At 37.3% G+C, this 27,281-nt stretch overlaps 1 pseudogene across 1 annotated transcript; it reads left to right on the top strand.

Moving 5' to 3' along the window:
• The first annotated feature begins 1,018 nt into the window (after nucleotides 1–1,018).
• Nucleotides 1,019–25,747, top strand: LOC145562484 (cullin-4-like; annotated as a pseudogene). The gene is made up of 11 exons (XR_014094390.1): nucleotides 1,019–1,367; nucleotides 6,575–6,690; nucleotides 6,787–7,131; nucleotides 8,736–8,883; nucleotides 9,073–9,195; nucleotides 9,285–9,572; nucleotides 9,752–9,877; nucleotides 10,018–10,119; nucleotides 10,193–10,246; nucleotides 24,718–25,019; nucleotides 25,428–25,747. The product of XR_014094390.1 is annotated as a cullin-4-like (transcript).
• The last annotated feature ends 1,534 nt before the right edge of the window (nucleotides 25,748–27,281 follow it).

The raw sequence follows: 27,281 nt of genomic DNA, 5'->3' as shown, positions 1-27,281 counted from the left end.
ACCTAGGTAGAAGAGGGTTGGATATTCAAGTTTACTGTGATCTTTGTGAGGCTTTGGAGGAAGATATGTAACATATCTTTAGGTTTTGTACGGCGGCGAAAGATATTTGGAGGGGTGGAATACTATGCATCCACTCGGAAGATAATGCAGACCAGTCCTTTGTAGATTGGTTTCTGTACTATATCCAGCTTTACCTTAGCTTGGATGGGAAACATGGCCATAGGATTACCTTCTTCTTAGCTACTTTGTGGGGTTTATGGAATGCTAGGAATAACAGGGTTTTTAGGAGGTCAGAGTCCAGTTTGTTGTCAACCCCGGCAATTATTTCAGAGGGATTGCGTCAACATGATCTTTTTAGCGGTGATGGAGAGACGAACTTACGCTGCCTGCACCCTCCAGAGAGTTTACATGATCACCCGCCAGGTTTTATGCGGGCAGTTCTAACAAATGATGGAACTCAAGAGGGGTCAACTGTGATACAAATTGATGGGTCTTGGAATAAGCAGACAAGGAGATCAGGAATGGGGTGGTGCCCAGATGGGGTGGAGGAAGATGAGTTCGATGGTCTCGGAGGTGCGACACATGGCCTAGCTCAATCAGCCTTGCAAACTGAAATGAATGCTTGTATCCATGGTCTTAAGTGGGGAGCTCTTCGACATATAGCATCGATTACAATTTACACGGATTCGGAGAATCTGGTTAGGATGCTGAGGAATAAAAGCGACATCGACGTTGATCTAAGATGGACAGTGGATCATATTCTTCGTTTGGGATCAGCCTTCTCATGGTGTAGCATTCAAAAGGTAGACAGGGTCAACGTGCATAAGGCACATTTACGGGCAACGACGGCTAATACTAGTTTACTGTCCTTTAATAATGTTTAGTAGTATTTAGTAGTGTATCTTGTTTAAGCATATGTCCAAAAAAATAAAAAAAAAAAATTCCATGATTCCATGACCCTCAGCTAAGACACCCCCCCCCCCCCTAGTCCCCACCCATCTTCATTTTCCCTCATTTCATGTCTCCCCACAACACCAAGCGCCCTTCTTACGCCGCTTCCAACACCAACACCATCAACCTCTCCTCCGCCGCCTTCTCTTCTCCGATGAAGAAGCCCAAGTCCCACTCTCAGTCCCTCGACTCCAAGAATGGCCTCCACAATTCCTTTAACTCCGCCGCCGATGACGATACCGATACCCCTGCTTCCATGATTGTTGACGACGATCTCAAGTCTGATGCTGCTGCTGTTTCTCCTTCTTCGAATTCTTGTGCTCCGATCACTGCTGGGGTTACCGCGAATTTGTCCCGGAAGAAGGCTACCCCTCCTAATCCCTCTAACAAGAAGCTTGTTATCAAGCTTGTTAAAGGTTTTTGCTCTTTCTCTTTGTTTTTCTCATCCCTGATTTTGGTAATTTGGGATTTTGGATTGTTAGGGTTTTTGGAATTTGCTGTTTGATTGGATTGTTTGTGATTTTTGTTAGATTTTTAGCGGTAGAGTGAGGAGTTGAATTGAGGGATTATGTTAGGTTTTTGTTTTCGGAGTGTTGCGAATTATGGAGAGCGATTTGTTGTTGAATTGAGGTAGAAATGGCGGTAGGTTTACATTAGCTTAGCTGTTTAAATGTTTAAGGTTATTAGTGAAGATTGCTGCTTTTCGGCGAGGATGATAGAGCTTGGATTTGGTTTTTGGATGGAGGTTTTTATGAACATTCGTTATCAGAAGATGTTTGAGGATATGGTAAATGTGTCCGTTGTTATGGTTGCTGTTGTTTCCATGATCCATCATTAGCATTGAGCAGTGTGTAATTTATAGCTATTTTATTTGGGATAATGAGTAGTTGGAATTATGGTCATATAGACAAAGTTTCCTAATTTGCAACTTGAGGTACTATGTACATATGAAAGGTAAATAATTATAGAGTGAATGGGATCAAAGTTTTTGTTCTTTAGGATGTTAGATTTGTAAATTTTGTTGGTATGAACTTGGAATGGACTGAGTGGATTCTGTATGCCATTTTTGTCTTAATTTAAGCAGATATGTCAATGGTGGGATCTTCATGAAGTGTTGCTGCTTTGTTGTTGATTTCAGGTTTACGGTGGAGGTATAAGGATTGATACAGGGGTAGCTTCGTATACATGCCGTTAGTGGCATTCATGTTGTATATTTTTGTTTCAGTGTACCTTTAGGTTTTGATTGTTAATAAAATGCAACCAGGGGGAGGGGGTTTACAAAGTATAATACTTTTTCCTTGTATTAGTTAAACCTGTAGTGACTTTCTGCAATTGCCCTTGCTGCACTAAGAAAAGGAGAAACTGAATTTAGTATAAGGTTCTTCAGCCTGCCAAACCATTGCATTGGTGCATTCAAAGTCATAGGAAATGGTGTTTAAGTAATGACTATCTATTATTGTAATGCAGTTAGCTTGTCTAATATTGTTTTCATCATCTATGTGCTCGTCTTTCAGGTTGTGATATGGCTTACTTGACAATTGCCCAACCTCTAGGTTGTCCTAAGATAGCTCACATTGGTGAATACTATAGTGCACTAGACTGCTCGGGATATTGCTAGCCAAGAGTTCTTAGCCCAAATTTCTTGTTTGTTATCCATTATTATTGTAGTGGTAGAAGCTATTCATCAAGGGTGAATTTTTGTTGATTAAGTGGTAAATCTAACATTTTGGGTGCTAGTGTCCATTTTTGTTTTGGTGGTATTTTTTTTTTCTTCCTGTGTAACTTCCATTAGCCATAAAGTTAATTTTCTTGATACTATCATTTCCCACTGTACATAACGTACCCAGTTAATTTTGCATTGAACAACTTCATGTTTGTTGGAGATGAGTATCTCTCATGAATGGTCTTTCAAAAAAAAAAAAAAGTATCTCTCATGAATGGTTAAGGTGAGGATCCTAGATTTAAGTAATGTTGGTGGTGCATGTTATGGGTAGGATATAGGTTAGGATGGGATTATCTTTAAAGATGTTTGCTGAATTGAGAAACAATTAGTAATTGCCAAATGCTAGATTTTAGGTACAGTTTTTAAAGATTGACCTGGTTATATTTGAAGTTCTCAACGAATGGTGTGAAGAATTTTGTATTAGACGAGCTCTTTATCTTTGGTGAGAAGCTCTCTGTCCTTGCAACAAGGATGAAGAAATTCTATGTTACTCGGACTCTTTATTTCACCTAACGTACCCGTGTCGGACCCTTGACACTTCATTTTAGTCCAAAGTCATAACAAATTTTCACAAAAGCAGGGTCGGACACTTGGACAAGTATCTATGTCGGACATGGGTATCCGAGTCCAAGTAACACAGTGAAGAATAAAGATGGGTGGGTAACAACAAATCGGACTTTACAGGTACATCTGAAATCAACCCAACCAGCAAAAGAAATCTTAGTTTGCCTCCAAATCTGAGTCCAATACTGTATTACTATATTGCTCATTTTCAAGTCCAATCTATTCAGATCTTCTCACTTTCTATTACAAATCCACTAAAATTTTTGTTTGATAGTATTTGTGGTTCCCAAAGAAAATTGTTATAAACAACAATTCGAAAGGTCAATAAACCAACCAAGAACTTGAGACCTGAAATTTGTAGAGTGACTTATAGGTAAAATTGAAATATATTAATAAGTGTTGATGGACCTATTATGATATTAACCTATTATCTATCAATAAGTGTAACAAATCTATTCATAAGTAAGCATTTAAAATAAAAAGAAATTCTAATCCATTACATACTAGTAAAGGTGAAATTAGGAGGGACACTTGACAACGAGTTTTTTCCCTCCAAAATTACTTGCTAAAAAAAAAAAAAATTCATTGTTACATAGAAAGAAGTTTTGTTTCTAAAGTAAACTTCCTATAATTTAAAATTATATATGTATAATTATATTCTGTCATATGTTTTAATATATTTCATACTTTTTAATGCTTGGTGAGTTGATTCATTACTCTCTCTCTCTCTCTCTCTCTCTTTATATATATACATATATATATGTCATTATAATTATTTAACAACCGTGTATTGCACCGGGTTTAACTTAGTTTACAATACAAAGTGTCATAAACACCTTGTGAATTGGAAAACTGAAAGGTATTAACACTTACAGGAGCCATCGATGACAATTTTTTTTCTGAATCCAATAACTTTATGACTTGTTCCTTTTTATTTATCTTTTTCTACTAGCATATTAAACCTAGTCCCAATTGATAAAACTGGAAATGAAGTCAAGTATATACATCCTTGAAGAATGACAGGGAGAGAAGTTTAGATTGCTTTTTGGAAACTGAAGTTAGTTGATTGGCTTTAATGAGCAAATGCAATAAACGGGGGGAGAGAGGGGTTTTGACTCTTGGCTGCAAAATCAGAACAAGTGATGGGCTTAACTCTTTGGCTTTAATACTCTAAAGAATTAGCAAAGTCAAAAAAATTCGCTGGCCTTTTAATGAGCTTAACCTGGTTCATATACTTGTAGCCTTTGAACGCAACCCAATTCCTATTCAGTTTTGGTTTCAAACAGTTTGGACTCAAATATGGATTGGAAAATTCCTTTGCAGTGAGTCGGTCATGGATTGGATTCAGATTTAATTGCTGCCCTTAATGAAAATTAAAAATACTGGTGTTAAGGATATAGGAAAAGTCCTATGATTTATAAAAAATGATAAATCAATTGCAAAACACACATGAAGCTAAAGAATTATGGGGAAGTGCCTTCGATAGAAGGTAACAACCACGGTTATTGTAATATTTGGTATAGATGTTTGCAACAAGGCATGCCTTTTGCGTTGAAGGATCATCCTTAAATGTGCCTTCATTGAAGCAGGAAAGGTAGTTGTGGAGTAGAGAGCCTTTTTATAATTTGAAGGAAATTATGTGAAAAACCAACTTTTAAATCCTTGTTTTTGTGAAAAACCATCTTTAAAGAAAAAAAAAAAATTGTAAAAAACCACGTTAGTTAAAATTATTGTTGTAATTTGCCACTACCAGAACAAATGACGATTGAATCGTTTATAGTTGAAGCCCATTTTCCTACAGCATGTGTTGAATTACAACAAAATTTTATGTTAGGTGGTTTTTTACAACATTTTTTTAAAAGATGTTTTTTTCAAAAAAACAATGATTTAAAAGGTAGTTTTTGACAAATTTCCTAATTTGAATGCAAGTTTCACTATCTCTGGCCACCAATTAAGTACATTCTTCCACTCACCTGGAACTTTTACTTTCCTTTATTACTTAATGTCAGCCGAGCAACCACCAAATATTATCCTAAAATCACATAGGAGGCTTTCTTAATTCTGATGGTTTTGGAACAATTAAGAAACAACTGCCAGAAAAATTCTTCTTAGAAAGAAAACTTTTTATATCAGCTCTCCAAAAACACAGCTTTGTGGGCTTTTCTAATACTAAATTTTTAGTTACTAAACTTTCAGGTGATACTGATATTATATGGTACTTTGAATTGTATTAAAGCCATTTAATTATCTGCTATAATTAGCTATAACATCTATCTATGGGTGATGATGACTTAACCTATTCAACCAAATAGCTTTTTACTGGAAGGATATTTACTTATAACTGGACTACCAAAAAATATCACAGCTATTTAATTTTCTTGTTCTAATATTAGTAATTTGGCAACAATCAATAGAACAAATATCTTCCAGTTCCTAAAAACAATCTTGAAAACAATAGCTCTTCAATAACACTATTTATGGCCCTTGTGTAGGCAGATGCTGACATTGTAAACAAGGATGTTGCCTATGTCATGTGAGAGAAAAAGAGTGATGGAATCCAGGGATTCTACTTCCATATTTTTTCAAATTTATTCTATGTCAGAAAATCAAGGATACTATCAGAACTTTGGGAATTGGGATAAATGCAGCAGTACTAGGTGTTTAAGTATCAGAATGTTGAGATGAAATTTACACAAATTTCTGAGATTTATTTATCAGTTGTGAAGAGGAACAAGAAACTAAAGAAGAGACCTGAAACAAATGTTCTCCATCAGTTCTATATTAATATTTTCATCATTATGAATGAAGGTTAGGGATCAAAAATGTTTATAAGGAGATGTGAGTGCTTAATGTTTTTTTTCTGAAGAGGAATGGGCTTTATAGGTTTTGTTTGGTTATCAGTATTTGTTGTTTCAATTAAGATCGTTGCTAGAGGTAGAGTGATTCAATTTATGTTGTGGGCATTTGTTTCAGGACCATTTTTTCTCTCTTCCTTCATTTTTACATTTCTTACTCACTTCAGTAAGACTTAATGCCGACGCATCAGATTTATTTTCTAGTACATCATGTTGCAATATCTTGGAAATTCACTCTTTGATTATCCTGTTGTAGCTGATGTAAATGATAACGGTGTTCCTTTAAAATCTGTGGGTAATTGTATTGATTATATTGTTCATTGTATGTGGAAGCAAAACAGCTGGGTTCAACATGCTGCCATTTGACTGTTTTTAATCTAATTGGAGTTTATCAGATGGAATCAGAAAGTAATATTTACTGAGAGTGTATCTATTCAAAATGCTTATTTGACTTTATTCTTCTTTGCTCATTGTGAAACAGCTAAGCCCACCCTATCCCCAAACTTCGAGGAAGATACTTGGGCAACCTTGAAGTCAGCCATCAATGCTATATTCTTAAAGCAGCCTGATTCGTGTGACCTAGAGAAACTTTATCAGGTAAATAAACTCACAAGTCACAACTTCCAGGTAGAAAACACAAACTGCCTTGTCCTTTGTGGAATATTATTCACAGTTGTGATCTCAAATTTTTAGGCTGTTAATGATCTTTTCCTGCACAAGATGGGGGGAAGTCTTTATCAAAGAATTGAGAAGGAGTGTGAAGCTCATGTTTCTTTGGTACTGCATTCATTGGTTGGACAGAGTCCAGACCTAGTAGTTTTTCTATCACTTGTTGAGAAGTGCTGGCAGGACCTTTGTTACCAAATGCTGATGATTCGTGGCATAGCTTTGTATCTTGATAGGACATGTGAAACAGACCCCAAATGTGAAGTCATTGTGGGACATGGGATTACAGCTATTTCGTAAACATCTTTCTTCATGTCCTGAAGTTGAGCACAAAACCGTTACTGGTCTTTTGAGAATGATCGAGAGGGAAAGGTAAATTTGCATGTTTCATTGCTTCATATTTTTCATTATTTCTAAACTAAGCTCTATGGACATATGGCTGAAATATGCAATGACATCGGTATCACAACTTTGATCCCTTACACAATATTTCCATCATACAGATTAAGTTGACTGACATTTTGGCTCCTCTGCTTTTTCCCTATGCTATTGTTATGTAGTATTGTGTGTCTGTGTGATATATCTCTAAGAGGACAACTTATCTTACACCTGCTGGTTGATATATTTTGCCTATGCTTTTTGTTTGTTCTAGCATGTTGTTTTGAATGGTGGTTGATGCCTAAAATTTGATATTTGTTCGTGAATTATCTTCTGCACTAGTTTTTACAGTTGAGAGCAAGGCTTTTGTTTTAACCTTTTTGGAACTTTTTTTTTTTGGGTGTGTGTGTGTGTGTGTGCGCGCGCATGTGCGTGCGGTGTGGAGTGTGTGTGTGTGTGCGTGCGTGTGTGTGTGCGTGTGTGTGTGTGGAATAGAATTATCTTCATATCGCTTTCTGTTTTTTTGGCATGTTCAATTCATATTAATCTTATCTTGCTGTCTCAAACTACCTCCGGCAAATATTAATTAAACGTAATTATGCAAGAATTTAGAGTAGGAAGCTTGGTTAATTGATTAATAATGGCGAATTATCTTCATATCGCTTTCTGTTTTTTGGCAAGGTCAATTCAAATTAATCTTATCTTGCTGTTATAGACTACCTCCCGCAAGTATCAATTAATTGTAATTATTTTGCAAGAATTTAGAGTAGGAAGCTTGGTTAATTGATCAATAATGCGAAATTGCTTACAAGGATTAATAGCTTTAGGCTATCACTCTCAATTAGTAGCTTTAGGCTACAACTCTCAACAAGTGTTTTCTCTCAATTTCTGGATGATTGCTATTCTACTACTCCTGCTTTTTTATACTCAAGCTCTATTACAAGGGTTAAACCTACTCTTTAATTACATTTGTCCTCTACTGCCAAAAGTATCACATGGTCAGAGAATCAGTCTTTTTTCCCTCCCCTTAGTGCTTCATTGATGACTTTTGTTCTGTTCCTCCTTTTGCTGATTTGGCTGTTCTGTTGCTTGTACTCCTGTCCCCTTGATTTTGTTCTGCCTTTGAGCATAGACCCTTAGTGGGGGCTCACCCAAATGAGGTGGCTGACCCAAATTACATACTGGGCTACTTGGGTCCATGACACTTGTTGTTTCAGAGGAAAAGAAGATGGACTCAGTGCTTGTTGTGCAATTAATATGTAGTATTATATTTGTGCTTCTTTCTTATGATTTTACCTGAAAAGGTTTTTTCTTTCTTTTCTTTTCTGCTAACCATTTTTTTTCTTCTTATATTGCTGTTTCAAAGGAAAAGAAGAGGGACTAAAATGCTGTTTTTACATCTGTTATGGTTTATCTTTATGCTTCTTTTATTTTTTTTCATCTTTCTGTAATAAAAAATGTTTGTTCTTGAGTTATTTGTAAATCATTGGACCTTATATACATTTGCTTTAACATTAGGTGCTATTATAACAAAATTGTGAACAGAGTTCCTGCCATTGTAAGGTGTTTATTTTTTCATTTTTTTTACTGTTTCCCAGATTAGGTGAAGCTTTTGATAGGACTCTTCTGAACCATCTTTTGAAAATGTTTACTGCTCTTGGAATTTACCAAGAGAGCTTTGAAAAACCATTCCTTGCTTGCACAGAGGAATTTTATGATGTTCCAGATTATTTGAAGCATGTCGAGGTATGTGTTTGCTTTTAGTATCCCCTCTAGTTTAAAGCAATTTTTTTTCCTTGCATTATTCATTATTATGATACTGGAACTGTGTGTTTGTACTGCTGTTATTATCATTTAGTGGGTGGCATATGATATGGCTATTCCTATACAGCAACCTTTCTGTGGTCAAAATCTGATACTGATGCTTCTTTGCAGATAAGATTACATGAAGAATAAGAAAGATGTCTACTTTACTTGGATGCAAGTACTAGAAAACTAGTCATCTCAACGGCTGAAAAGCAGCTTCTTGAGCGTCATATATCTGCAATACTTGATAAGGTATGACTTTTGCAATACTCGTGGCATCTCTGCACTTTCATTTCCTGTGTTTTGCTGTATTATTACTGAAGTGTTTATATATTGAGCAGGGCTTCATGATGCTGATGGATAGAAGTCGTGTTGATGATCTGCATAGAATGTACAGTTTATTTTCCAGGGTTGACGCCCTTGAGTCTCTGAGACAGGCACTAGGTTCATACATTTGCAAAGCTGGTCAGGCTACAGTAATGGATGAAGAGAAAGATAAAGACATGGTTTCTTGCCTCTTGGAGTTCAAGGCAGCACTTGATAAAATATGGGAAGAAAGTTTCTCAAAGAATGAATCATTTGGAAATACTATCAAAGATTCGTTTGAGTACCTAATTAATCTACGTCAGGTAGTCATTTGAAAAGCATCTATTTTCTAGTTACCAACTTGAAGTCAAGTTAGCTAATACAAAATGAATATGGGACATGCATGTGCATTATATTTTTATTTCTTTTGTTCTCTACGTGCTTTGCTTAAATTGGCTATATTCATGCATCATCAATTCTAACTTTATACTCGATTTAATAGAACCGTCCTGCGGAGCTGATTGCGAAGTTTCTGGATGAGAAGCTTCGAGCGGGCAATAAAGGAACATCTGAAGAGGAGTTGGAGGGAACCCTTGATAAATTTTTGGCCTTATTCCGTTTTATACAGGTAAGTTTGTTTATGTTAAGTGGAATTTTGAAGGTTCTCTTTCTGTTGCAATTGACCTGCATCCAAGAATTTTTTTTCTTTGTTCTATTAATTCAATCTACATATTTGGGCCAATATCTCATTTCCTCTGTTAATTCTAGGGTAAGGATGTATTTGAAGCATTTTACAAAAAGGATCTTGCAAAGAGGCTTTTGTTAGGAAAGAGTGCTTCAATTGATGCTGAAAAGTCTATGATCTCAAAGGTGACTTTATTGATATAATTCTGATTGTTTGAAGTTCAATTATTCTCTCTGATCATTTTTTTTGGCATTGCAGCTCAAAACTGAGTGCGGTAGTCAATTTACAAATAAACTTGAAGGAATGTTCAAGGTATGGTTCTCATCTTGGAAATTGTTATTTTAACAAGCAATTACAAATTCAATTGTTTAAAATGTGATTATGTGACATACAGCATTATTTGGATGCTTTTGTTTTTTTAATTTTATTTTTACTGCTGAGAGTACTGTTTGTCGTCTTCTGATTTACTTGTATCTATACCTTTGGTTTTTCAAAGGAAAAAAAAGCCTTTTCTTGTCCAAAATAAAATGTTAAAAGTAATTAAAACTATGATGAATTACTTACATCTTATCTTATCAAGTGGGATTATTTACCAAAGCTGAATAAGAAATGAACTTGAGAGTCTGAGTGTGCGTTAAGGGACTTTAGGTTTAATGTTTCTCAATTTCAAACCAGTACAAAGCCATAATTTACCAAAGCTGCTCGGCCTTCTGTCTAGCTTATCTTGTTATTTTCCTCTTTAGTTTGTATTTTTTATCAAAAATGATGTATATTAATTTCAGTGTCTTTTGGCTGTTTACATCATGTGAAAAAAAGGTTCATGTGGTTTGTTACATACTTTTTCCATAAATCAGAGGTTAACTATAAGGATTACTCTTCAAGCATTGAGGTTGGCCATGTTGAGAAGCTGGTCTCTTAGCGACATGGTATGTTGAGAAGCTGGTCTTTTGGTGGAGATAGGGTCTAAGTACTTGACTGGATCACTTAGGTGGAGGGGGGGGGGGGGGGGGGGGGGGAGAGGCTGCGTGTTGATGTATTGACCAAGGGAAAGAGGTTGTTTTATTTCTTCGGTGGTCTTCTGTGTGAAAACAATTTGTAATCCAAAAAAAAAATATAGCCAGCTGATTGTGAAAAGTTGATATCAGGCAATTGTTTAGAGATTATAATTTGCTAAATGAGAGGCCTAAAGATGCAATTCATGTGCTTATGAAGCTTAGGTATTCATTTTAGGTAATCATGCTTTTAATCTAAATTTAACTTTTAGCATTGTGCTTGGTATAGTGTAATGAAGATGATGTGCTAACCCATGTTAGCTTAGTATTCTAGGGCCTTCTATTTGAAAGATGTATTAAATCATCTTCAATGGTGGTTTGGTAATTTCAGTTGTTATTTATGACATGAACCAGGAGTAGAGGTTTATGATACAATTAGACTCTGAATTTTGGTGATTGTGATGTATAAGAATAGGTATATGAGATTTTAAAATGGTGTGTGAATGAACATCAATTGTAAATTATTTACCGTGTTAGTTCAACTTAGGTTGGATCTCCTGTGGATATTTCTGGGGAAGACAGATAATAAACACGGGCTAAATGATATTCATATGCATGCTGTGTCCGTATTATGGTTTGAGGTACGTATGGCCTATCTATTTTAGAATTTAAGAGTTTTTTTTCTAACTTTTTACCACAACACTCGAAAACCCCAATACTCAAATCTTATACTCAAATCCCACTGTTTTCCTACATTTTTGTTTCAAGGGACTCCAATAACTACTAACATTTTACTTTTTGTTGTTTTCTTTCATGAATAACATATCTCGTGCATTAGCACGGTTATGCTCTAGTTTAATAAATAGAAGAGTGGGGAAGTAATGATGTAAGATAGAAATTGTTGGATTCATTAAAAGTTTAAAAATTAGCCTCCATTGCAAATCAGTTTCAAGAATTTAGCTCTAGTGGTGTGTTTGAATGATGGAGTATCGAGGAAAAACAAGTGTTGAGAGGTGAAAGGATTTATTTTAACTTATTTGATAAGGAATGGAAAATTGAGGTGTCTGTTTCTGTTTTTTTTATTTAATTTTTTTATGTACCAATTCCTTGCATTATTAGGCGATTGTAATCTATGAAAACTGGTGTTGAGATTCTAGATTAATGGGCTGAATAAACACCAAATATTTTTTTCATATTAATTCAACTTAGGGTGGGTTTCATTTGGGAGCCATTTGTAGCGAGTGCAATTAATATGTATGGGGTAAATGATTATCATATGCGTTAATGATTTGAGTGTACATATGGCAGGAGAGAGGGGAAGGATAATGTAAAATGGAAAATTTTAAATTTATTAAAAGTTGAATTAACAGTTAATGCAAAATTGAGATATCATTCAGCTTAAAGATATTTGGCTTTAATAGTGTGATTGGATATTTGGATGATGCAATTTGGAGCAAAAGGGAGAGTTTAGAGGTAAAGAAATTCACTCTGACTTAATGGATATGGAATGGGGAGAGGAAAGGGATTGGAGAGGTATTTGTTTTCTTTCCCTTTGTTATAAACTAATTCCTTCCATCATTGAAATGATTTAGGAAGAAGATTCTAGTCCAGTCCTCCCTTCACCTCCCTCCGTTCTCTTTGTTTCCCCTTCTGATGATCTCCAACCAGCACACTGTACATTAACTGGTTGTTTTCTAAAATTGCTGGTTGTTTAAAGAATGAAACAACTGTTTGTTAATTAATTGGGCAATGATACTCTTTCCGTTAGCTTGACAGGTTTTTGGCAGGTTTTTACCTCATTCGATCGTTTTCTTTTTTAAGAGGAGATGAAGGGCTGAATGCTGTTGAGAAAGATGGAAAAGAGGGATGTAGGAAAAATCTTAGGGGGAGGAGGGTGGGGGGATTAGGAAAGCAAGAGAAGGTATGCTTAAGATAAGGAAAAGAAATGCAAAAGAGTTTGTCATGAGAATGGCAAGAGAACAATTTATACGTCAATACAACAAAAGTGCATGCATGTAATTTCATTTTGCACCCTGAAATTAACTTGGACACCAATCAGGCAATCACACATAGAATGCTTTATTTATTTTATATTACTATATACCCATGTTACTCTACAAATTGCAATGTGATGGTTAAGCATAATATCATAGTATAAGGCTTCTCCTAATGCTGACAAATTTCTAACTGTCTAATATATTAGGTTTCCCTAGTTTACCTATTTTTGAATAGAACGTGTATCTATTTGAAGAAGAGCGTAACCTCATTTTGAAGAAATCTTGGAGTCTTGAATATCTTGGTCTTTGAAGTGGATTTTGTTCCCCCCCCCCCCCCCCCCTCTGAGTTTGTTAGGAAATTGCACATCCCAATCTTCCCAATGACTGGAACTCGAGTGAAGGGGGGTTTGTTATGGTTCAAAATTTTTGTCCAATATGTGGCGGTTCAAGATTCATTAGGTTGCCTGGTTTGTACCAGTATTTGTGAGCTAGTGTAAATGGTATGAGACAGTACAGTCTTAGAATGTACATCCAGGCTAATGTGGAGATGAATGGCCTTTGTATGTTTTGACATTTTTCTCTATGGTGGAAACCTTTGTTATGAAATCCCTTATATCCTCAACCTCTTGATTCAAAAAGCCTGCCTGCATTAAGGTGAGGTTTTCTAACAGATGAGCCTTTGACCAACGGCTATGTTCTTGAAGTCCTACCAACTGTAGGCCTTGAGGATTCTGTGGAAAATAATGAAAGGGGAAAATCTTCAAATCTTGAAGCAAAATACACTTATTCAGTAGATTTTGTGTAACTGTAGGGGTAGGCTAAGTTTGTTATTACTGGGAATAAAGGCTGTATATCGTAGGTCTGTAAGTGTTGAGTGTTGAGGCTATTGCAAGAGATGTAGTTGAAGTAATATTTTGTCTCTTCTATTGTTTCCGAAATCCAATTATGTTTTCTGGAAACTGTTTGGGAAGAGAGTAAAGGTCTAACTTTGACTGACACTCATCTGGATTCTCTGTTTTTGGTAGAGGTTGAGGGGGGACATGCAAATAACCTACTTCTGGTAGGACACAAATGGGGACTTGAAGGAATGTAAAAGATAGTCAATAAGTTCCACGCTCAATGCATTACATACTATGTCTTGGCCTTGGGAATGTGTCCAAGTGTCAACTCGGCTATTTTGTGAAATATTTTGGTGATTTTTTAGGCCAAAGATATGTAGGAGTGCCCGGGGTACTTTGTGTGAAATGAAGAGTCCGAGTGACATAGATTGCATCAATAGCAAATGGTTTTGGATAGTGAATTATTGTTCTGCTCAGATTTTCAAAACTTGTTGCTTTGTTTGTCTGGGGGTTGAAGAGTAACTCTATCTCAGTTATGGTGAAAAAACATTTTCAGACAATTATAACATGGTTGTGGTCTGTTTTTTTTGTGGCTTGCAATATTTTTCCTAAATAAATGATATCTGAACTTCTGAGGCTATGAGGAATTAGGTAATTCTTCCCTTTTCGTTTCTTTTCCTTTTTTTTTTTTTTTTTTTTTTTTTTTTTTTTTTTTTGTTTTTTCATCATATGTTCCCCCCTTTCCTTTCCTCTCCTCTCAGTTACCTCTTTGTAACCTAACATGTCGATACCTTGGCTATAAAATCCCCTCAGTAATGTATTTGATGTATTCAAGCAGTTTTGAACATATAATTTTCTAGACAATAAACAAGATTTGCAACAAGGAAATCTAGGATGAATAAAAAAATATAACTTTTCTTAGTATAATAGGTATCCTTTGAATTGTAGTGAAGCCAGCCTAAATTATCACCTGCTAGCTACTTTTTATCATGCTTGACTGTAAGTGCCCTGTTGCAGCTGTAGAGTCGTCGCAAATACCATGCTCTACCTTTCCTCCCGTCTGTCTTTTGTGAGAATTATGCTTAAATGGTGGTAATAATAATAATAAGTTTGGGCTTCTGACCTAGTCCAATTTAGCTGGTAATTAAGCAACAATTAGTCCTTTACTTCAACTATTTTTTATTTACTCGTCTGCAGTACATTATCAATAAAATGTATTTTTGCTATTTGCATAGTTTTGATTTCAATTTATGTAGGCCTGAGTATATGCTAGGCAAGTGGATAAGGAAAAAATGGGAAGATACCTTGATATAAGAATTCAGTTAGGCCTTGCTATGGGCAGAAATTAGGCGTGGAATTTGGGGAATTTTGGAAAGGTGTCAGACTTTGTATAAATAGAAGGATTGAGAAGGGAATCCAAAAAGTAATCGTTTCTCTTTCATTTTTGTTGTATTGATGATATAATCACTCCCATAATGTAGCCGCTGCTTCCCTGTTTCTCTTGCCTTCTCTATTTTCTTAATTTCATCTTAATTTCTTTTCAATCTCAAATTCACGTCTCAGTCCCCATCAATTAGAGCAACATTATTTTGGGATACCTGACAGCTACATGTGATTTTAAAAAATGGCACCAAGCTATGTTCCTCAAAGAGTAGAGTTGGTGGAGCAAGAATCACCAAGAGTACATTAGACTCTCCAAAGTCCAACCTTGTATGCTGGAATAGATTGTGGCAAGCTTGACAATGAGGCTGGATAGATGCCTCACCACTGTTGTCGGCAACATCACGACCATAGTGAAGGTAGCACAGGTTTTGCAGCGCGAATTTAATTTACAAGATGATGACATAATTGTGTCTAAATATTGGAAGTGAGTGTAAAGATGGCGGCATTGACATGCCTTTATTTGATAAGTTTCATTCAGATTTTGAGCTATCTGAATCCAAATTAATTGCCTTGAACCTTCCTCAAAGGTTTAATGGAGGAGATGTAGGAGACTGAATTCAGCCATTGAGCCATGGCTTTTTCTGTCAAAGAGGAAAAGGGGCCGGATCTACCAGGCTAGGGTCTCATTAAGAACGTACTCTACCCCTTGTTACGTATACAATCTTAACAAACTACCTTTATATCCCAAAACCACTTAATCAATTATCTTGGCTCGATAGCTTAGCCCAAAACAACACACAATGAGCTTTTTCCAAACCTACCATTGAAGTAAAGAGACTTACAATTACGATCTACAGCATATAAGGGAGAAAAACCTTTGTTTTTGGTCTGATGAGTGGTGGTTGGTGGGTCATATAGCTGTGTGAAAGAGGAGAGAATTGAGAGGGAAATTATAGGAATGGGCCCTACAATCGACTCAATTGGATGGAAATCGTTTATGAGTAGCGCTAGACAAGCTTTTGCCATCTTATGGGTAGTTCTAAACAAAATTTTAAAAAAAAGATAGTTGTTCACAAAACACCTTATATTTAGGGTGGTTCTACACAAAATTCCCTAAAATTCCAGCATACTTATTTAATATAAAACATCACTAATCAACTATGAAATCATATTTAAATCATCGAGAACCTTTTTTCTTTTATGGGTAATCAAACCCTAACATAATAATTAAAAAGTAGTGTGCATAATTAAATTCTAGCATTGATTGAGGGCTTAAAACTCGTTAAAAATTTGTTTTAATCATTAATTTAACAACCACAACAACCTAGAATCAAACCCTATCATAAACATTAAATTCCCAAATAATAGGGTTTGTAAATTGGGGTTTTTAATCAAATTATAGGAATAAATCAACAACATCAACTACCCAAAAACAACACCAAAATATAATTAAAATCATGCTTTGAATTAATTAAAACAAGCTTAGAAATTAAATTAGGACAAATAGTTTTTTGTTTTCTTAATATCGAAACCGCAAGGGAAGAGGAGAGAAAAGTGGTGCGCGGCTAGGCTGCCGGTACTGCCGCTAGTCGCCGGTGGTTGGTGGCGGCTCCGGTGACACATGGAAGAGAAGAGAAAGAGGCGTGGGTAAAAGGGAGGAGAAAAAAAGAGCAAAAAAGTAGAAAAACAAGAGGAAAAGTTTAGGGTTTTGTAAAATCTGACAATTTGATTCTCGAGTGTGAAATCCTTGAGTTTTTGGGTATTTATATGACCCTTTTACAAAAACACTTATTTATAAAACTGTCATTACTAATCTTATTCCTCCTTAAATTTTCCTTTGGTTGGTGGCGGCGCCGGTGGCACTTGGAAGAGAAGAAAGAGAGGCGTGGGAAAGAGGGAGGAGAAAAAGAGAGGACAAAGGAGAGAAAAACAAGAGGAAAAGTTTGGGGTTTTCTAAAATCTGACAATTTGATTCTTGAGTGTGAAATCCTTGAGTTTTTGGGTATTTATATCCCCTTTTAAAAACAAAAACACTTATTTACAAAACTGCCATTACTAATTTTATTCCTCCTTGAATTTTCCTTTGAGGCTAACTTAATGAGCCCTTAATGTTTTGGGTGTTTTTGGTCCCTCGGGAGAATTACTTCACCAAGACTGGTCCGACGCTGTCTGTACCTGCAAAACACGGAGACTCCAGTTGGTAGGAGCTCCGCCTCCGACGATCAAGTTAGTATTGGTCGTAAAAGATGAAAAGGTGCGGAAAAGGTAAAAGTGAGATCTTCTCGAATTCCGAGATCAAGTGTTTTCTCTGATGTGAGAGAATGTAGGGTTGCTGTAATAAATAAATTGTAGGTGTCTCCAAATTAAGGGGAATCTCCCTATTTATAGGGTTATTGGTAAATGTGCCCCTGATTGGGTCAATTTGACCTAATCCTGATGAGCAACGCCGCATTGTGGCTTTCTCGGGATTTGGGCCCCGAAGGCCGCCTTTTCTCCCGAATTCTGGGAGCGCCACGTGTCAAGTACGGATAGGTCCACTTTGGCTGTATCCTGGTTGACACACGTCGGCTGCTGACTTGGCCACGTGAAATGGGTAATTTTTACCCAAAACATTTGCCCCTCATAGATGTGACGTGGCACGCCACATGGCATCTGTGACACGTCACTCTACCACTGGTTGAACTATTTTAACTGTGAAGTTTAACTTTACACATTCTGGGGAAATTACGGGAATGCCCCTGAAATTACCCTTCTATAAATACAACTTTTACCCCTCTCATTTTGGACATTCCCAAAAAAAAGTCTAGAGAGAGAGTCAAGCTTTTTAGAGAGAGAGAGTTTGTGACCCGCATGTATTCTACACAACTAGTCCTTTTTTTCGCCCGTCTACTAGCCGGTTAACAACCGCTTGTGTTTTAGGCAAGCAGAATCACTTCTAACCCGCTTGCTACAGCCGGTCAACGCTTGACCCCATTCAGAGTCAGATTTTAAGGTACCGTCTCTACCCCCTTCAGTTCATTCTTGCTTTTTCCGTTTGTACATTTACATTCAAATAATTTACATTCAAATAAATGGATTTATCACCAACACACACGGCACGGCCTAGGTTAGTAGTGATGTTTGATAATGTAGGTCGTTGAAATCTAAAGCACTACCAATCAAACAATTAAGAAAATCAAACTTACTCCTAGTATAGGGCAAGTTCGAGTCGAACCACGATGAATGAGGGGGAGAATGCTATAGCCTATAGTCAAGCTACTTCGAAGAATGGGAGGTAAATTGAGGTGTAACTAAAGTTTCAATCAACTAAACAATGAAGAAACTCAATAATGATAAACACTAGGGATTAAGGTTCCACATGCAAGCTCAATGATCATGCCAAACGATGAAGAACTCAATTAATTCAAACGTTGTGAGGGAAATAATAGTTGCAATCAATAGAATTCAAGAGCTATCTCCTATAAGTCAAGCTAGGGTTCACTATGAATGAGTAACAAGGAAAATCACAATCAAATTTAACCAATTAAAGCAATTCTCAAATCAAGGGTTCATGTCATTGAAAATTACTATGCAATCTAGATTAATCATCAAGGTTGATCACTCCTAATCAAATTAATTACATGCACAACTATGTCAACCAATGTAATTGCAACAATTCAATCAATCAAGAATCATCAACTGACAAAGATCATCAATCAAGCATGCTTCCCCTTCTCCCTAGCTACTAATCTACTCAATAAATATAATGAAATTGAAAAACAAAACAAATAGAGTCACAAATATCATCATTTCAAGCTTAATAAAAAAGAAAATCAAATCAAACAAATTTTCAAACCAAAGATGAACAATCAAATCAATCATTCAATAATTAAAGGTAAAATCAAGCAAAAAGTAAATTCAAGGGAAGAAATTCTCACTAATTATCATTGATTAAGGAAGAAATCCAAGCTTAATGAAGTAATTTGAAGTAGAAATCAAGTATTCAAGTGTTTCTCTCTGTACTAAATATGTTGAATATATCAAGTACTAGAAAAAACGTCATCCCCCTAATAAAAGAAAGGTCAAAGGTATATATAGCAAAAGAAAAACAAAGGGACGGAGGGCCATGGTGCGCACGTGCAACAGGCTCGTGCGCGCGCACATAGGGGCCTGCGCGCACGCAAGGGGGGGTATGGGCGCGTGCACCCCTACTGCGAGCATGTGGCGTGGCTGCTCTCGTTGCTAGCTCGTGGCCTTTTTGCGTGAAGCTTCGATCCTAGAGCTCTCATGCATCCCTATAGTCGACGCTCTCATGTGATGCCCGCGAGGAGGGCAGCCTTGAAAACTTCATTTTTGCGCGTTCATGATCAAGACATGCGATGATGGTGATGCACGAGAGCGCCAAAGCCAAAAGTGGGAGCTTGTCTCTTAACTTGCACATATGCCAACCAAATGATGCGAAAGCTTGTCCCAAGCATCCAAAAGACTTGGACAACCTTCCAAAACGAATCCTGAGGGCGAAGTCCTGTAAAGAAAGAAAGTAGAGCAAGTAAAAAGGAAAAGACGAAAATACCCTTAAAATGCAAGAAATTGCAAAGTAAAGGGAATGAAGGAACTAAATCATAAAAGATCAAAACTAAAGCATTGTTTAAAGATAAAAGATATAAAATATAAGAAAAACGTCCTAAAATGCTACCATATGAGTGCCATAAATGACACTCATCAAGTAGTCAGCTGGTCTCCTGGTACGGCTGAGACTAGGACTGAGGATGTCGGCTCTGGGTGTATGGAGCAGCCTTGTACATCCCCAAAATCGATCGTCTCTATGTCTGTGTAGGACACAATGGCTCGGACTAAACAAACAGCCACCAGACGGTGAAGAAGAGACGGTACATTAGAGGTACCATCTGATGAAGTAACGCCGGTTGAGGGGGAAGACATGCAAGTTGATTCGGGGGAGTACTCCCCTTCCCAGGACCTCAAGTGACGGGATCTTATATGAGTCTGAAGGTGGAGATGGTGAGGAGGCTGTCTCCAAGGTTGGATTTGAAGAATTGATCCCGAAGATGGAGACATGGAGAGAGCCGCGTCTGCCTCGGGGGTCAGACGGTGAAGAGGTCTCCCAAGAGAGAGACGGGGGAAGCACCGTCTCTGGGTCTAGCTCTGAGGATAGTAGCGATGCTCCCTTTTTCCCGCTTGAGGATAATTGAGGAGAGGAAAAAATGGAATGAGGGTGGAGATTCCTTTAGAATCCATGTCTTTGCTAGAGATAGGGAAAGTATGTCAAAGGGTCTTAAAGCCTTTACCCTCAAACGACCCCTCAGAGGGGGATATAAGATTCGGATGCCGCGCCAGGTGGGCACCATTGCGTGGAAAGATGACCAGCCTAACTGCAACGAGTATTTCGACTGCTATGAGGCGGCGTTCTTGGCTAGTCTCCGTTTCCCCCTGCATGATGTAGTTAAAGCCATCTTGCGGGGGTATAACCTTGATATCTGGCAGTTGTCCCCAAATTCCTTAGTCAACATTCTAGGGTACATAGCCGCCTGTGAGATGCAGGGGCTGCACCCCGAGTGGGAGGCATTTGCCCACATGCACTATCTCAGTCGTAACTCAGGCGGCTGGAGAGCGTGGTACACCTTGACCACCTAATGACCTTAGACAAACCGTCTAAGTGGGACAATTGGAAGAACCGGTTTTATTTGGTTTCTGCCCCCACATGGCGTGAGAACCATGAGTTCCGCCGATATATAACAAAGAACCTGACCTGCTGGGTCAAAAATGTAAGTTTCCTGCTATCCCGAATGAGGACTATGAAAAGATCATAGAGGCGGGGTTTTTTGAACTCAAAATGGACACCCTTTTAACCGGGGAATTAATAAGTGTCTCAAAAAACTGGATTCCGAAGCATGAGTGGTTGAGAGACGAGGTGTTCTTGTCCGTCTGTGGCTTGAGCACAATGTTTGACAAGCGTAGGTTTACCATGCATCCGGCAATTAGCCGTCTATATTGGCATTTCCATTTTTTTGAACAACTCTTGAACTGACCGTCTTCCCTTTGTTTCGTAGCCACTACTTTGAGGATGCTTCCTGAAGACGAGACACCCACGCGGTTTGCCGCTCAAATCCGTAAGGATAACGTGGAAGCCAGACGGGCCCAAATTCAGGCGAAGGTAAGGACTATTTGATTCTTCTTTGTAAACATTATAATTTTTGATAATGCAACCGGTTTCTTCCGGTTATAGGTCTAATGAGCAATTTCATTTGCAGGGTGGTGATCCTCCTAGGTCCTTCCAAAAGCTGATCAAACGGACCAAGCACGACGACACCTCCAGCCCTAACAAATCCCAGAAGGCATCGTCCATGCAGGCGGCTCCGGATGTTTCATCCGGTAGAAGCCGTCTGAGCATGGGGGGAAAAGCATCAGCCTTAAAGGCTTCGGTCTAGGCATTGATCTGGGGATTAAGTCGGGTGCCCATTCGGTACCGAAGGGTGGTGATAATCCACCCAAGACTGCAACCGATTCTGCATCCACTGTAGGCGATGATAGCCTACAGGTCCTCGAAGGTATGGATAACCCTTTCGAAACTCTGCCTGTGCTTGGCTGGCCACTGCGAGTGAAATCACACTCTCATCTGACGGATCGTCGGGTAGCCGGCACCTACCAGGTAGGTGCCGCCTATATAGCTCACTCACCTAATCTTAATTATGGTGCAGATCGCTCCCTCCGGTGGCCGGACGTCCAGCAGCATGCCAAGTCCATGCTTGGGGCCATCTCCAAGAAGGAAAAGGTTGCCATCCCTTGCATTGAGACGTTCAATCTAGAACGCATCCTGGCCCTCTTGTCTGAGGTATAACATTTTTCCTTAGATTCCAAGTGTTATCCTGCTTGTGTCCCTAACACCATTTACACATTCACTACTACAAAATGATTGTTTTTTCGCCGACGCTTGGTAAGGGGTGTCAGCACGTAAATTTAGTATCCGCGTTTTTTCGACGCTTTTAGGTGACGAAAGCAATTTTGTCGCTGGTAAGCGTCGAGAAGACAAGCACATGTCACGCACGTGAATTGTTAGTACCTCACAACTCAGCCCACGTTTCAATTTTAAGGGGAAAATAAACCCAAAAAAAGAAAAGTAAAGAAAAAACAGACTCAGTTCTCAACCGTAACTATTCCTCCCTCCTTCACGAGATTCATGAATTCTAAATCTAGATCTTAAATCTTCCTGCAATTCCCCAAATTGTGCTTGGTGAAATTTCTCTACTCACTTTGAACTGTGATCAATTTTGTCACTCTCTATGCCGCCGTTAATTCTAAGGTACATCTTTCATTTTCGAACGAATTCGAATTTCGCTTTTGATTGAAGTCTATTAAATTGTTTTTAGCAACGTTTTTTTCAATATTATCACAAAATTATGATCTGATGTTGTTTGATTTTTGAATATATGCTTGCGATTTACATTTGAATTTGGGTAAATATTCGGTTATTAGAAATAGTATAGTCAGATTTCATGGGCGAATTTGAAAGAAGTTTATATTCAATCGATTGAATTGGAGATTTTGAAGTAAATTCCTAAATAAAAGTTGTGATTTTGAGAAGTAGTAAGTAATGAAGCAAAGTTTAACCAAAAAAAAAAAAAGTAATGAAGCAAAGAGAACCAAACCGGAATGACAGTTTCTTGTTCCTTTTTACTGTATTGGTGTTTGATATATTTTTTATTTTTAGTTAGTTTTAATCAAATTCAATTCATCTTTGGTTGTTGCTTTTACCTAGCAAATGTTACTTGTAATTTGGTTAGTTCTAATATGATTTTACAATTTAATAATTAATTCCTCCTCTAGATCTATGCATCAAATACAGTGTTAAAGTTCTTTTGGTTTGCTTTCTTCCATTCTTTTTTTTAAAGGTGTACTAGGGACTGTGATTAAGAGGTTTTGAAGAAGTTTTTTCTTCACTTGATCTCCCTAATGCTCTTGTCTTGCTGACATAATATAGCAACCACATTGGCAGCCTCATGGCTGGTGGCTTGGCAACAGGTTGGGTGTTGCAGGTACCTATGTGTTGTTGCTTTTGTTATTAATTGTTGTTCTGTTTTTGGTCTTGTTTGATGTTGCTGCTGTTATTGTTTGATGTTGCTGCTGCACGCATTGAGGTGTTGTTACAAACTCGCTACTGCCTTCCTTTGTTGACTGAGATGCTGCCCCAGCTATCTTCATGGCTGTGTTTGTGTCCTATCTTGTGTGTGTGTGTGTGTGTTCGTTGTTGTGATTGTGTCCTATCTTGTGTTATTTAGACTTAAATCAATAAAAGAAATCCTTTTTGTGAGTTTATAAAACTACTAGGATTCTACTTTGACAAAGCTAAGCTCACCTATGGCCCAACCTCACTTGCCTGTGGGACTATTTTTAGTCCCATCTTGTTATGTACTTTGACTGAAATCAATAAAAGAAACACTATTTGTGTACTAATAACTTACCTATAGGACTCTAGGACTCAAGTTTAATAAATCTAAGCTTACATTTTTTTTCCAAGGAGGTCAGCAATTGCTTCAAAAACTACTGGGAATGAAATTCACAATCTTGTTTGGAGATATGTTTATTTATTTAAGAACTTTTTCATACTTATTTATAGGTAAAAGAGCCATTTTATGTGCTAGGTTTTTGTATACATCTTTAACCTTTTTTTGGTAAAGTTTTGTCCATGTTTGAATATTTTATAAATATAAGAGAGAAATAATTTGATTATAGAAATTATAATCTGAAATTATGAGTTAGCAAAAGATGAACTTTGGTTAAAATCGACTCTTTAACTGAATTGTAACATATTTTTCTTCAACTGAATTGCAGCATAAAATTACGAATTAGTAATTTTTTTGTCTTATTTGTACCCTCTAGCTCTCTGCTCACTTTAAAAAAAATTTACTTAATTAGTAGAACTATAGAATCCTGATGATTGTATGGAATACTATCTCTTTTGAAAAATGAATGGCCTTGAAATGAGGGCTGCAAATCCTGCAATAGGGGTAGCTTGATTAATTCATTTTTCGGAATCTTGCCTTTTGAAGTAATAAGGTTTTTTAAAATCCTGCATTTGAAATAAAAGTGTTCAAAATTACTATTCTATTTGTTGTTGTCTTTGGGTTTGTGATCTACACAAATTTAAGTTTTACATTTTGTGATGCTTTGGGTTTCTGAATATATAAATATATAATTTACTTTTGTATGTGTAATCACTGTAGATTAAATGCAATCTTTTTTTATGAAATTTAAATTTACTAGTAATGTATACTAGAACAACTGCTGTATGTGATTGCAGTCCGTATTATCATGTACTGTGATATGTTTTAACCGCCACTGTTGTAAGTTGCAATTAATACATGTAGACTTCTCTGGTTTTGGGTGTTGATTTACGCATGTATATGTTTTGTAGTTGTTTCTGAACTCTTAACTTATGATGAGCTCTCCAATTTGTTAAAAAATTTCTATTGTTGTCAATTTTATAGTGATATGTTGCCATCATCTTTATGTGGTACTCCTTCAGTTTAAGTCTTCTATGATTGCTCATCTTATAGATTGATGTGGTTCAATTGCAGCAACTGTACCTCGAGGCACTAACTGTTAAGTCAGCAATACCACATCCAAGGATAATATACCAGGCATTGATGTATCTGTTCCTCTACCTTGTTGTGGTGCAGGATTCTAAATTTTTGTACAAGTGTGTGAGAACTTTGAAAGCCCTTGCTTTATTTCATTATAAAGAAACTATTGCTGGAAACGTGGGTCTAGGCTCACATGCTACTAGTGGTGTCAAGGATACAGGGGAGAATGTTTAGGAAGGAATTTTGAGTCGCTTCCTTCCTTCCCTACTGCAGTTAATTCTGTTTGAGGATTACAGGTATAATTTTGTTGAAAATTTTAACTTGTTTTATTTTATTTTTTATTTTGGTATCAAGCAACGACAGTTGCTTCCGCTCTAAATTGTGCTATCCTCGTGGCTAAGGATATAATCTCCTACCATCCGGGCCTATGTAGTTTTGAGTTATTTTAATGTATACTATGTCACTTTCATTAATTGCCTAATGACTACATTAGCATGAATCAATTTAAAGGCATGGTAATACAAGAGTTCGAGAAAAGCAGTAATATTGCTAGGAAGGCTGCATCATTTCTTATGTACGATGAGAAAGAGAATGGCAATCTATACCTGATGTAATTATCTGCTAATATTCTGCTGTAATTTTCTGTCAGTTTGTTATTTGCCTTTTGTTGATTTAACAATTTTTCTGTACTTCCTTACATGCAGAAGTACGTTGCTGTCGATAAATATAGCTGTGTTTCTGTTTGAGATAGCTAGTCTAGTAAAAGGTTCAGACTACAACCTCTATTCGCTGCTCCTGATGTACGGTGCCAAGGTTAATGATCTGATCATAGTTGGCCAATGGTGGAGGCTTGTCACACCAATGTTTTTGGTACAAGATTAGTGATACATAAAATGTATTTACTTTTCTTTTATCATTCTTGCTTATATAAAAAATTGTCAGAATATATTGGTTTTTGGCACTGTATTGTAGATATACCAAGTTGTACTCTTCTTTGATTATGATCAATAAAATTGCATTGTCTTCAAAATTTTCTTGTAATTTCTTTTTAACTCTGATATGGAGTATATTTGCTAGCTATATTAATTTCCAGTGAATGAATTAAATTTTATTTTTGCCGGAAAAAATTTCTCCACATTGGATAAATTTATAAAGAGTATGGACTAGAAAAAGCGCCGCTCAATTTAAAAAAAATGAACTGAAAAAAGCGTTGATAAAATATAGGACATCTAATATAGGAAGCTAAGGACACAAAAAAGCGTTGTAATTTTGTGAAAATAGACAAGAAAAAGCGTCGCCAAATATAAGAAAGTGCGCGAACTGATGCATGTTTCGACGCTTCGTATAAAATTTGGACAATAAAAAGCGTCGAGAATTGCGACGCTTTTTGTGTCCACCAAATTTCTCGACTCACCGAAAAGTGTCGAAAAAAAAATTCGATGCTTTTTTGCGTCAAAAATAAGCCTTAAAAGCGTCCAAAAACCACGAAATTTGTAGTAGTGATTTCAGGCTATGCTGAGGGTTGATGGGCTCAAGAGGCCATACACTCAAAAGAGAGAAGAGGTAAAACGGGCCAATAAAGAGGCTAAAGATTCCGCAGACGTTGCCCAATATCAAAATACCATAAATGAACTTGAAAGTAAAGCCTTCGAAATGACGCAGGCGGAGAACATCAGGCGTTTGGCGGCTGAGTTGGAGGTTGAAAAGAAGAAGGCCAGCGATTTCGAGGCTGCCCTCAAAAACGCTCAGTTGAACCTCAAGGCTCTAGAGGGTGCTGATAGCGAGAACACCAGCCTAAGAGCAAACGTCGCCCGCCTGATGAAAAACGAGATGGCCCAGGCTCAGGCTAACTTCATGGTCACCTTGAGGGCGGATCAAAATCGCCTCATCGAGAAGAATGAGACCAACTGCGAAAATTGCATGATGATAGCCTGGGAGACGCTACATCCGGGGAAGGAGTACGGCATCTGGGCTTTGGCTTACCAATATGCTGATGAAGTTTAATCAGCACGAGATGAAAGGAAGCCGGAGCCAGAGCCGTTTGACGTCTGGGCCAACAAGGAGGTTGATGAGGGGGAACCGGCTCAAAGGGCTGTTGGAGGAGGGGAGCAAGAGCCAGAGGAAAGTATCATACATGACTCCCCTATTCCTCCGTCTGAGACTGACGCTCAGGACCACTCGTCTGCACCTCAATAGTTTCTGCTTGGGCTATTTCTGCGGCAGTATACCAATTAATTTTCTCCGGCATGCGTGCCGTTTGTTTGAATGTAATGAATCAACAATTTAGTTTTCTTTTTACCCGGATGGTTATCTAGTCAACAATATTCCTCCCGGCTACTATGGCCGGGTCCTATTTATGAAAGTACCGACTGAGTCGGTTTTGATTCAATTTGCTTCAATTTTTTTGCATTTTCGATTTTTGCGTATGTATGTGAATTTGCTTAACTTTTAAAAGCGTGAAGCAACCGGCTGTACTTGCCCCTGGGCGGCTGTGTGGTTGGTTTCAAAACTTGATTGATTGACTTGGGAACTTGTGATACTTTAAAGGGTATGAGATG

Source organism: Chenopodium album, chromosome 10 (assembly GCF_948465745.1).
Source record: "Chenopodium album chromosome 10, dcCheAlbu1.1, whole genome shotgun sequence".
Classification (NCBI taxonomy): Eukaryota; Viridiplantae; Streptophyta; class Magnoliopsida; order Caryophyllales; family Amaranthaceae; genus Chenopodium; species Chenopodium album.
The sequence above is the reverse complement of the archived record's forward strand: the minus strand, read 5'-3'. Positions and strand labels throughout refer to the sequence as shown.